The sequence below is a fragment of the Suricata suricatta genome, chromosome 16 (assembly GCF_006229205.1).
Source record: "Suricata suricatta isolate VVHF042 chromosome 16, meerkat_22Aug2017_6uvM2_HiC, whole genome shotgun sequence".
NCBI classification, from domain to species: domain Eukaryota; kingdom Metazoa; phylum Chordata; class Mammalia; order Carnivora; family Herpestidae; genus Suricata; species Suricata suricatta.
In genome coordinates, this window is record NC_043715.1 from 6,441,386 (window position 1) to 6,442,436 (window position 1,051).

At 57.5% G+C, this 1,051-nt stretch overlaps 1 protein-coding gene across 1 annotated transcript in view; it reads right to left on the reverse strand.

The window, feature by feature from the left end:
- BCO1 (beta-carotene oxygenase 1) overlaps positions 1 to 1,051 on the reverse strand; it is a 37,625-nt gene that overhangs the window by 4,965 nt on the left and 31,609 nt on the right. The gene's annotated exons all lie outside the window — the stretch shown is intronic.

Sequence of the window (1,051 nt, forward strand, 5' to 3'; positions counted from 1 at the left end):
GGTGTAGCACGTGTTCGCTCTGGATAACAAGTCACCGAGTTTTTCTTGAAAACTGATTCTTTCAGAATGCAGAAGTGGGCTCAAATCTAATCCAACTGGCATCGACCACGGCAAGAGCCGTGAAGGAAAAAGATGACCGAGTCTACTGCCAGCCGGAGCTGCTTTACGAAGGTAAAATGCCGCCTTTCCAGATGCTCAGGGAAGGGGCAGGATCTCAGGAAGCCCCTGAGGCCCCTCAGTGCCTCCTTCTGAGGCTGGAGAGCTGTACACGGACACGGGGCAGGCGGAAAGCTCTCGGGGCACCCCGGCGGAACTGGGGACCGTTCTGTTTCGTGGATCCCAAACACCTCCCAGGAAGGCACTGGCAGCGGAGGTGGCGCTGGGTGAGGTTCACAGTGGCCTCTGTAAATGCTCCGATGTATCAAAGGCTGATGTACCGAACAGGGACAGCTTGTTTGCGTTTCTGCCTGTGCCCCTGAGAATGGCCTGCAGAACAGGGGCCATCAGCCCCGTGTTAAGGAGGAGAAGATGGCTCACGGAGTCTGGGCTTCACACAGCATAAACCCCTCCAACAACAGTTGTACCCATAAGGACAGGTCTTCTCAACCTGGGCACCCTCGACTGTGGGGGCGGGTCATTCTCTGTGATGGGGGCCGTCCTGGGTACTAGGATGTAGAGCAGCACCCCTGGCCTTGACCTTCCAGGTACCCACAGCACCTGCACCCCGAATTGACATGACCAAAACCATGTGCAGACATCACCAGTGTCCCCTGGGAACACCATTACCCTGACTGAGAACCACTGCCCTATGAGCCTTGGGGGCAGGGACCCCATTCCTGTGCTGAGTGTGTTACCAGCATGTGACAAAAGTGTGGCTTAGAGGGGGTCTGTGCTCAACACAGGCACGGAACAAGGGTGCTACGGGGTGGCAGGGCGTGGCTCTGCCTTGCTCTCCACGTCAGCTGCCTGCTGCCAGGCTCGGGCATCTGGAGGGACACTGGCCTGGGGACATTGTTAGGATGACCCCAACTTTGCCCACAAGAACCCCTGC